The sequence below is a fragment of the Haemaphysalis longicornis genome, unplaced genomic scaffold (genome assembly GCF_048455015.1).
Source record: "Haemaphysalis longicornis isolate Haplotype H1 unplaced genomic scaffold, Haemaphysalis longicornis Haplotype H1 scaffold_9, whole genome shotgun sequence".
Taxonomy (NCBI): domain Eukaryota; kingdom Metazoa; phylum Arthropoda; class Arachnida; order Ixodida; family Ixodidae; genus Haemaphysalis; species Haemaphysalis longicornis.
The window spans coordinates 54,854,582-54,865,625 of record NW_027526460.1 but is presented as its reverse complement, the minus strand read 5'-3'; the positions used below and the strand labels follow the sequence as shown (position 1 = coordinate 54,865,625).

At 45.2% G+C, this 11,044-nt stretch overlaps 1 long non-coding RNA gene across 2 annotated transcripts; it reads right to left on the bottom strand.

Annotated features, from left to right (window-relative positions):
• Window positions 1-682: 682 nt before the first annotated feature.
• On the bottom strand, window positions 683-4,791 carry LOC144152168 (uncharacterized). 2 transcript variants are annotated; one of them, XR_013319084.1, is made up of 4 exons: window positions 4,688-4,791; window positions 1,942-2,061; window positions 841-919; window positions 683-752 (listed from the first exon to the last, which is right to left on the bottom strand). It is a non-coding gene; the product is annotated as an uncharacterized LOC144152168 (long non-coding RNA). The 2 variants fall into 2 exon arrangements; XR_013319083.1 differs by lacking the exon at window positions 4,688-4,791 and having other exon boundaries at window positions 1,942-2,623.
• Between the last annotated feature and the right edge of the window lie 6,253 nt (window positions 4,792-11,044).

The window sequence follows — 11,044 nt, the reverse complement described above, 5'->3', positions numbered from 1 at the left end:
AAACACTACGAGCTGCAGATGCAATCGCACGAAACTGTTTAAATAACGGTTAATTTGGTCGTCATCGGCCACTCGCGTATGGTTTGTTTGGTTTTCAACCATAACTGCTTTGATCGAACTTTGCTTTAAAACTGAAACTAGTTTTGCTACTACGAGATAATCAAATGGACTGAGTTATGCTTCACTTTGCGGCCCCCCCTATTGAAAATGTGGAGTTGATGGAATCCATCAAAAATCAACATGGTGGATTATGGTAATGGAATTAATGATGGCATGATGGCAGATGACTGCATGCTGGCAGGGTGATGGATGATGGCAGATGACTGCATGCTGGCAGGGTGATGGATGACGGCATGCGTCGGTAGCTGATGGCAATGGTAGCGTCGATGCTGGCAGCTCGGGTGACAGTATGACGGCAGATATGCGAAATTGCAAAAAATGATGACGACATGAAAAGGAAAGATGCTATGCAATGCTAATTAAAAACTTGTTTCATTTCTTGCGAATAAATTTATAAAATAAGATTTGCAGCAAATAAGTAAGCTTGCATATGCGTTTTGCTCTGTCCATTCATGTCGTGATCATTTTTCTGCTATCCTGCTACAATGACCTGAAAACTTATCCATTTTATGAGAGCTTAGATGTGTGTGCTGGGGTGCTTAAAAATATTACACAAAACAAACTTGGTTTTAACGTTGAATATATTATCATTAAATATCAAATACGGTGACTATCTTCGAACAGGTGGGCAGCTGAAAAGAAAAAAAAAACTGAGTTACACACTAAAGCTTATACAATCCAGATCAACTCAAAACAAATGTATATTCACATTTCACATACCTCCTTAAACATTCTGAGATGGTCACTCCGATGTGGTCCCTTGCTTCTGCCCTTCCTCTTTGCCATAAAAATAGAAAGCCTGCAGAAAAAGAACATTTTCAACAAATTAAGTGGAAACCATCCTGCTAGGACTCCCTTCAGGTCATGGAAGGGTGCTCTTGACCGGCACTGCTCTAAAAGGCATCGCATGGTGGCAATGCCTTTCCCGGGAAAGGATTTTAGTAAGATGCAAGCGTGCATGCATGCAACCGAGAATTTAAAGAGAACATGCGTTAGCAGCAGGTGGGAAAGAAGCAAAACACCCTCGTCTAGAAGAATTCTATGCTCAAAGCGCAGCCAGCGAATACCAGGCGCAAAAAAATGTAGCTTCAGGCGAGTGTGTTGAAGGTTAGGAACACGTTAAATTGAAAAGTGAAGAAGGCCAGATGACATTAACCTGGTTGGATGCATTGAAGCGATGAAAAGAAACGCACACAGTCTTGAGATGAAAGTGCAGACTAAACGAACGCTTGCAAAAACTTCACCAAACTTGTGATGAATTTAGAGAAAGTTCAATACTATGAGGACATCCGAGCTGTGCAAGCACTAAAGACCCTTTCGGAAGCCGCACAAGAAGGAGAACGGGTGTGCCAAATTTGCCATGGAACAGATTATCAATAGTGATAAGGCGCGCTAACTAGACAGGAACCCACGTTGCGGCAAAGTGTTGTGGAAGGCGACTTCTTGTAAAGGATACGAGCATGTGAGGGGCAAAAAACTGCTGAAGCTGCCGTGTCAAAGCACACTAAAAATCTTGTCGGACCTTCTGCAAGAGACTCAAGTAATAAACCTAATAAAGGAACGGCTTAAGTGGAGGGACAAAGCTTGCGGTCACTAAAAGAACCATACTGCAGCCTGATTACTGACGCAATGTCAATACAGGAAAAAGTAATTTATGGCTGCCAAGTCGACATATTTTCGGCCTTGATATAAGCTGTGAACCTTGAACCGGTGGTGCCACTGAATTAGCCTGCAGGCTAATTCAGTGGCACCACCGGTGCACTGAATTTCACAGTGCACGTCATAGCATTGCACTACCATTGTATAGAACTAGGTGCTCACCTATTGTAACCAACCTGAAAAACAGCCAGTGACATCTGATGAGAGGTCCATCCAGATAGGTCCATCCACCAAGTAGGGCATGCCAGCTGATCTCCACTGCAAGGTGTAACAGTCAGTAGCCTGCAAAATAGAAGTGAGTGGCAAACAACAAGCAAGTTGCGTTAGCCTTAATCCTTCAAAGTTCTAAATGCGATATTAAGGTGTCGAGCAAGGTGTTCTTCACACTCCAAGCGAAAATATGAGAACGTTAAAATACCACATTACCTGGATGTAAGGATGGCCGAAGTGACTATCACAGCATAGTGACAATGTCAACGATCAAGCTTCTAACTCAATTCTCTCTTTGGAAGTAGATGCCGTTCATTATGACCAGTTCATGTATGCGTAAAAAGGTGCCGAGATGAGCTCTCTCATTGCTATAAGGCAAATTGCTTCCACGATTCTGTGACAAAGCGCAGACCTAAATGATGATAACGTTGCCTTAACAATTAGGGAGTGCCTAGCGTTCCGTCCAGCCGGAATGCTAAAAACTGCTAAAGTTCCGTCCAGACTGAACGCCAAATCAAAACCAGCCAATTAGCCGCCATTTCTCATTCTGGGATTTGGTGTAGTGGTTCCGCGGCTGACTACGAACGTTGTAGGCCCTGGTTCGATTCTCGCACCATTTTTTTGTGTGTGTGTGTGTGGCCGTGGTTAGCGTTTTGTACCATTCTGCCGGGGAGACGGCACTCTCGCGCACATTATTGGGGAGTGCAAAAAACTCAAGACACCCCCCTACACCCTTCCTCCCTCCCCCAATTCCAACCCGCTCGAGCGATGGGAGACCTTACTGTCCAGCTCTGACCTCACCATTCAGCAACAGCTGGTGGCTCGAGGAGAAGAATTACTGGACACATATGGGTCCCGCGAATAGGGAACCACCCCATCTGGTGCCTGCGCTCACCATTCTTTATTTGAAGCTCCGTTAAAGTTGTTCACTCACTCACTCACTCCTCCGGACGGAACTTTAGTGACAGTTGCCGTTCCGTCTAGACGGAACGCTATACACAGCCTAACAATTCTGCCAAAGGAGGCTGGAAAGGCTGTGATGAACTGCTGAACAACAATACAAGTGAAGCAATTTGTTTTGTTTCTAAAGTCTCTACTAGGTGATTGCAGCTTAAACCTGGTTCAATTCTTCTTCCCACGCAGTGCTTGAAGCCCACATGATGCGTCGGTGCATGTTTTCAGCTGGTACCGTCCATATCATGGCAACAATTTTTTTCCTTCAAAACATGAATCTAATTAGTCCTTAATAATAGCCGCGATGTCTTAGGGAAGCATAGGGAACCAGATTTAAGGCTGTGCTCACATTGACATCAAACCCATTGAAACGATTTTCAAAAATGATACACATTGGTATAGGCCGCAAAATTTGAAACATGACAATAATGCATTACTGCCAATAATGACAATAGCCAGTGCTTAAAAAATTATTGCGATGAGAAAGAGGTTATCCTCTTCTGAAAAATTAAGAAAAAACTTTCAGTGTGATCTAACCATCTAGAAAAGGCTGTTCTCCCATCTATTCTCTAGCGGCATACCTTCTAGAACTATATTTATTTACATCAAGTCGTGTTTTTAACAGAGTGTATTATTTGCTGTGCAATTATGTACACAAGCTACTAGAAAGAGACCTTCGGCCTTAACCAGTCCAGAGGAGCCCCACTTTTTTTTTTTTTTTGAAGCATTTGCTCTTGTGCGGGGTGCACTCATCCACAGAATGAGAGCCCAATACAAAATTTAACTGAGCAACACGCGTGGCCGCGAATTATTCGGAGACAGTAGTGAATGTTGCAGTGCTTAAACGCTCCCCACGTGCGGCCAGCATTGCTTATGCCTCTGCACCAGACGCACGATACGCATGTAGTTTCGACGTGGTAGCAAATTCGGGTTGAATGAACGTTTTTGGTGCTACTGATGCACATGCACAAACATATATGCGATTATCGAACGATTGGAACACTCAAACATTCACTGCACATGCGGGGCTTGCGAGTGTGACGCCAATTTCAGCCATCGTACCCTCAATCTGAACGCAGAGAGCCTTGTTTGTACCAGCGCACTTTTCTGAGTGACCGCTTTGAAAAATGACAATCCCTGCAGTGTAGTGTAGACTGCTATGTGCCTCGGCTAAAAGTTACCTAAAGCGTACCACTCCAGTCCAGGTACGAAAAATGATGCGAAGAACAATTTGCAATTCCTTAAAAAGAACTACCCACCAAAAAAAAAAAAAAAAAAAACTTGCGAACTCAACCTGGAGCGGTCGACCGCGCGTATTGGCGATCGGTTGTTGCGAGCACCAAACCGTTTAGCCAACGTAGCAGTATGGTCCTACTTCGCTCAACAAAAAGCCTACAAACGGCACAAACAATAGGGCTCTTCGATTTAAAGACTCGAATTCACCGCGGATATTCCGCCGGAGTCCGATGATTCCCCGAAGCCATAAGGATACACAAGAAAATCGAATGCCTGACTGCTTTCAGGGAATCGGCGGTGAGTCCGGGACTGTAAATCGAACAGCCCTACTGTTTCTAGTCCCGCACGCAATATCCGCGGTCGAAAGGCAGATCTACGTAACCCTCAAAATCAGTCGCTGTCAAAAAACATTAGGGCTAACCGACGACGCAAACGTATAACACGGAACGGAAGAGCCCTGCCCTGTTAAATACACAAGTAAAGTGCAAAAAGTTGACTAGTCACTTACCTTAAATCACAGGCGACATATCTTAGTCGAAACAATAATCCGCTGTCTTCAAAACAACCACAACAAAGCCACTCGACAAGCGCGTACAACTCCAGCGTCTCGGCGGCCAGGAAGAAAGGAATGCGGCGGCGTGATGGCGTGGCGATGTTGCTGGATGGAGCAGTGGAGTACTGAGGCCGGGTTTCGGTTTCGGCTGTGCTTTGGTGTTTTCGTAACGCAGTTCATACACGGCGCGAAGTGAACAAAATGCGTCGAAACAAATTCTGGCTTGAACATAGACACATAAAGCGATGTAAATAGAAAGATAAGGTTGCCATACCCAGCAAAAAGTTGAATTTGTGGGGCTATCCTGTATATGAGCGATTGAGTTGTGGAATAAACCTCCGACATCACTTTGGGGGAAATCACTTTTGGTTAAAAACTACCAAGAACAGGCACATTTTTCGTTTAAAAAAAATTATATCGTGCTGTTAGCAAAAAAAAAAAAGAAACACACCACCGGAGGATCGAACCACCGACTTTGCAACAGAAAACGAGCGCGTTACCACTGCACCACCGCTACAATCGGAAATCAATCCCGAACAAGTGCCATTTGGTTGGTTTGTCAATCTAAATCGCCCATGAATGCATAAACATTGTGAGTTATGTTTACGGCTTCTCGTATATAACCCATTCCGGCAGTCATACCGCTTCTTGGGCACGCACCAGTCTCCGAAACGAGGCTGACCTTGAGAAGTGTAGCCAGCTATCTCAACCTAAAAGAGATATCGCACATCCCCGTTCTCCCCGACGAAAGCCAACGTAGCTATGAGTGAAATGGCATAGAGGGAAATGGCATGCGCGCCCGGAATTAAAATTATGTTGTGTAATAATACCGTGCTTAGATCTGTCTCAAGGCAGCTTATTACAACTAAGGAGGATCGGCGAAGCGCTAGACCCGTAGTCTGCCGCGTACAATTTAAGCCATGGCACGGACGGTTCTGTCCGCGGGCTCAGCGCAGCGAAATGAACACGTACGGTTTGACGGTTTGACCCTGTCGCAGCGAAAAAAAGCTGCCCATGTTTTCAACGTAAGTGTCCGCACTGCCATCCTTACACCAAAAACGGCGAATAAAGGGCATACAGTTTCATACCAGCCCTCCAAGTTCTCGCTTAAAAACAAAAAGCGCTAATCAAAGTAGCTTTTCTCTAATATGCCAAGTTTTCAGCAGCACCTTATCAAAAATGCAGTTATTGTTTTTTCTTCTCGAAATTCCCAATGCCACCGCTATGTTTCTGTTATTATATCAGTCCTTCGCCATCGAATGAATTTTGGCTTGCTGCCAGCATTCGTTCGGAAAATGCCTTTCCATCATCAGTACAGCAGTCAAGCTTGCCGTCACGCGAACATCTGCCGTCATCGCGCAGCGTGCGTGCCAAGTTTTCGTCAACACCTTTTCAAAAAGGCAGCTTTTGTAATTTTCTCGCAACGGTCAATGCCAAAGCTATGTTTCTGTTATTACAAGCGCTTCGCTCTCGTATAAGTTTTGGCTTTCTGCCGTCATTCATTCAGAAAATGCCTTTCCATCGTCAATTCAGCAGTCAAGCTTGCCGTCACGCAAACATCTGCCGCCATTGCGCCGCAAGCCTGCCAGCATGGAGGAAGGTGCTGGAAGGTGCTGGAAGGTGCTGAAAGGTGCTGGCAGGGATGCCATCATGCCTGCCAGCACCTTCCAGCGTCTCCTTCCAGCAGCTTACATTGCAGTTTCTTGCGTACATCAAGCTTTCCAAGGCGACCATCAAACGCAATCAACCTTTCCAGCAATGAATCTTGATGGTTGGTTGATGGAATTTTCAACAGGGCCTTCAACGACCTGAGCCGACTATTCGTGGGGCTGTCTGGACTAATCGTGGTTTGAAGCTAACACACAAAAAAATTCCGCCATCTCCAAGAAAGTGAATGAAGATGAGAGGGGCGAAGCTAAAATGCTTATCGGTGAAACCGTGAACCATCGTTATAGGTCTTCTTGACGGCGCGCACCATCTTAATGAGTGAAGGACATAAGGCGCGTTCGTAGCCATGCTCGCGTCTCGGTTTGTAGCGCAGTGAGAATTGCGCCACTACCTCCCGTCGCGGCCACACTCGTGGGATTGAAATCGGGCGCCGCCGCGTCAAGACCACCACTCCTCGCTCGCAAAGTTTGAGACTTCCCACTGCTCCGTTGACAAGCCCGTCGACGACGTCGATGTTTGTGGTGATTATGTAGGGCTTGTCTGGGACGATGAGAATCTCAATGGGTAAGTTGGCGAATTCGGTGTGTGACATTTTAGCCACCTTGGCCGTCGCCTTCTGCAGAGCGTCTTGTGTCGCGTACTCCCGCTACGTGTCCTCAGCTCGCAGGCGACGAACGACAACCTCTTCTTCTTCCTCTCCTCCTTGTTGGGTAGCAACGAGCGCGTTGAACGTTTTGACTTCTTCGGCCAATCTTTCGTTGGGCAATCCCTAGGGAGATTCTGCCACAATCATCATCGTGGTGCCGTGTACAGCAGCAACGAGGGACGGGACAGGGCCCGAGCAAGAGGAGCTTCGCCCCTAAAACATTATATCAATATTTACAGATTTCAACGCATGGACAGCTTGCCGTGACGGCCTACACAAAGAATCTATCATGCAGGATTTGTCGTGCAGATACCGCAGTTTCTCCCGTAGTCGCGTGATAAAAGAGTGGACCACCTCACAGATGGGGTCCATGAAAATCCCCTCGGCGCCCAGCTGCTGGCCCTTCACTCGAGGCAGGTGTTCGTGGGCTACATTCTCAGTCAGGACAATAGGCGGGGGAAAACAAGCCTAGGACATGAAATTGTTTCTCTCTCCTTTCACATCGCCTCAAATAAGTGTTTTTCTCCCCCTTTTCGTTATATTGTCGAAAAAAAAAACTACATGGACTGAAGTAATTTATAACCTAAGTGTCAGTTTTCTGCAGTGGACCTGAGCAGGATATGATGATGATGATGATTTTTTGCACGTTTACATGTTTCTAAATTGTGGCCGTTGTACTTATTAAATTGTGTTCACCCCACATGTGCTTTTTATGTTATTGTTGCTTTGTATTCTGTTGTAGAGCTTTTCGTTTTTGTATTGGACTCTTTGAGCGGAAAAAACAGAGCGCTTATGCTCGCAATATAGGTGCTTAATTTTTAATTATCCATACTCAGCGAAAAATCCAGCGGCAGCGGAGCCATTTGTAGCAGGCTCCGTAATAATAGAAGCCTTTTGCAGTAGCAGTTTGTAGTAGTAGTGGTAATAGTTTGTTGCAACTGTTTGTAGTAGGTTTGTATTAGATAGGTTCCGCTGCGTTCCACTGGGAGTGTTTAAAAAAAAAAGGGGGGTGCCTCGGCATGCGCAAAGCCAAGTTGAAAATCGCAGAGAGTATAATGGGTAAAACAGGTTTCATTTCAGCCCGAGGCGCCTACCGTCATACTTAGGCTGTTGGTGCTTCTCTTGTCGAGCAGAGCAGACGCCACCAGAGGACCACAGAGGGCCTTGCAGCATTTAGTTGAACATTAATGCGTTTCCAGTCAGAACTCAGATGTGATTAGGTGTCCTGGAATTTCTTTCAGATCAAGAAACCAGCTAGAACTGTCAACAGATGGCACATCTTACATGGAGTTAATTAAAATATATGGTGTGCTAGAGCGCGCGATGACGCCTTTGCATGGGAGAGAATGCTGCCTAAAGGAAATGTGCCCTTGCAGGCCAAGATTAAACACTTTAAATATTCATCATAATCGTCATCATCATCATTATTATTATTATTATTATTACCATCATCATCATCAGCAGCAGCAGCAGCAGCAGCAGCAGCAGCAGCAGTAGCAGCAGCCTATCTATGCCCACTGAAGGGCCTCTTCCATGGATCTCCAATTATCCCGGCCATGTGCTAACTGACACCAATTTATCCCCGCAAACTTCTTGAGCACATCTGCCTACGCCCATTTCTTCTTCTTAATTTCTACGAATGTGTTCTTAACACGAGGTTCTTCCCTGACCCACTCCGCTCTTTTCTTGTACCTTAATGTTACACCTATCATCTCCCCTTCCAATGCTCGCTGAGTGGTCCTCAATTTAAGTTGAATCCTTTGAGTAAGCCTCCAAATTTTTGCCCCGTAGGTGAGTACCGGTAAGATGCAGCGACCATGCACTATCTTCTTCAGGGACAATGGTAGACTGCCATTCATTATCTGAGAATGCCTGCCGAATGCACTCCACCCCATTCTTGTCCTTATAATTATATCTGCCTCATGGTTGGGATCCGGGGTCCCTACTTGGCCTATGGAGATATATTCATTCACCACTTCGACTGCGTCGCCACCTATCACAAACCGGTGTGCTCTCCGAAAGTTATTCAGTATTACTTAGTTTTCTGCATATTCATTTTCAGGCCCACGATTCCACTCTGCTGGTCTACTGGAGTAAGCATGCTTTGCAATTCGTCCCCCGAGTTACTTAGCAAGGCAACGTCATCAGCAAATATGAGGTTACTGTGGTATTCTCCATTAGACCTTACGCGCACCTGTTCCCAATCTAATGTTCTGAATACCTCTCGTAAACATGCTGTGAATAACAAAGAAGAGCAACAGCTTGATGTGGGCCAGTTGGTTCGACATGACCACAGGGTTTTAAAGGCGCAAGAAAAACGCGGACACTAAAAGAGAAAACAAGCAAAACAAACGAAGGCGCTTCTTTTGTCTTGCTTGTTTTCTCTTCTAGTGTCCGCGTTTTTCTTGAGCCTTTAAAACCCTGTGAACATTGAAGAGATTGTGTCTCTTTGTTTGACGCCCTTCCTTATAAGTATTTTACGGCTCTCCTTATAAAGGGCTATGGTAGCTGTGAACCCATTGTAGATTTCCTCTAGTATTCTTACGTAATTCTCGTCTACACCCTGATTCCGCTATGCCTGAATGACTGCTGGGAATTCGACAGAGCCAAATGCTTTCTCATAATCTATGAAGGCTATATATAAGGGTTGAGTGTACTCCGCGGATTTCTCTATCCCCTCATTGGTCGTGTGAATACGGTCCATTGCTGAATAGGCTTTACAAAACCCTACTTGTTCATTCGGTTGACTGAAATGTAAGGTGGCAGAAATTCTCTTGTCGATTACTTTAGTAAGTACCTTGTAGAGGATTGACAGTAAGGTGATCAGCCTGGAATTTTTCAGCTTTTTCAAGTCTTTAAAAATTAGTGCAAGATAATGTGGATCATACAAACGCATAGACAAAGAAGCAAACACCTGCGAGAGACAAGCACAAGCGGAACTTCCTCCCGAGGTTTATCCTGCAGTGCCGCATTTCTGCGCATAATGTCTCTTTTCGCTCGTGTCTAGGCTTCGTGATTTTTCTGCCCCAAAATGAGATTTTATGGAAAACAAAAGCGCCAAGACCTCCATGCGCCTGTCTTAAATATGCGGCTAATAAATCATGGCTATACGCTTTCTTGAGAAGGCGCTGTTTGGTGCAAAGAAAAAAAAAGAAAATAAGGTTCCAATGCCCCGCACAAGGTGCTCCAACTGAGCAACACGGCTCATGCCCCTAAGGCTTCATGAAGCCCTTTAAATTAAACTCTGCAAGAAGGAATCATGGTTGCGGTTTATTACAACAATGCTTTTGGTTATCTTAATAACTAAACTCAAGATTACAATGTTACTGCGCTATTCCCAAGGGCATAGTCGTTCATTCTGTGACATACTTTCCTGAAAAAAATTGGTCTGTCTGTCTGTCTGTCTGTCTGTCTGTCTGTCTGTCTGTCTGTCTGTCTGTCTGTCTGTCTGTCTGTCTGTTCTTTTATTCAGCAGCCTGGCTAAAAGATAAGAAGCTTCTTGTACCAGGCCTTTACATAGGCAAAGACTTTCCGAATACCTAAATCTGGTAGCACAAGTCCTTTTGGTCAGCATTGTTCAGCAAAAAGAAATATTGTGCCCATTTGAGGCAAAACAGAAACACGCAAATAATACTAGCAGCGTTCTTTTAATGAAAAATAGGCGTGAGTTTTACGATCGCAATCGATAAAAAAGCGCGTGAAAAACAGTTCTCCCCAGAAAATGTAGAAAAGGGCACGAGCTCCAGCCTTGACCTTGTGGCGGCATTCACTGCAAGTCCAACACTAAAAGAAAATTCTAACATATGGCGCACGAACAGTGCGACATGGAAATATTGAACGGATTTTAGCGAACCTCTATCGCGTTCATTATAAAAGGAGTGAAACGAGAGGGGAAGATCCTGAGAGGTAGGGGGTGTAGCCACTTTATTTAACATTGGGTTCAGGGTAGGGGGGTGGCGGAGGCCCAAAGGACCCCCGCAATGTAGAGAGTAGAGGCA